The following is a 255-nucleotide window of genomic DNA, read 5'->3' on the forward strand; positions in this document are numbered from 1 at the left end:
CGAATGAGGGAAAATAAATAACATATATATGACATATCGTTCCACCACCGCTTTAAGCAGATAATGACAGTGATTTCAATGCGATGATGTTATCCATTGCAGACTACACTTGCAACTGCAAAAAGTGCAAGGAATGTTTTTACACTTGGTACTCGATCCTTTTCAGAAACAACTCAAAGGATGACATTTTGAAATAGTGTTCGAAAAATATTACTAATATCGTACAGATAACAGATACGAAATACTTATGCCATT

This window comes from Penaeus monodon, chromosome 27, assembly GCF_015228065.2.
Source record: "Penaeus monodon isolate SGIC_2016 chromosome 27, NSTDA_Pmon_1, whole genome shotgun sequence".
NCBI lineage: Eukaryota > Metazoa > Arthropoda > Malacostraca > Decapoda > Penaeidae > Penaeus > Penaeus monodon.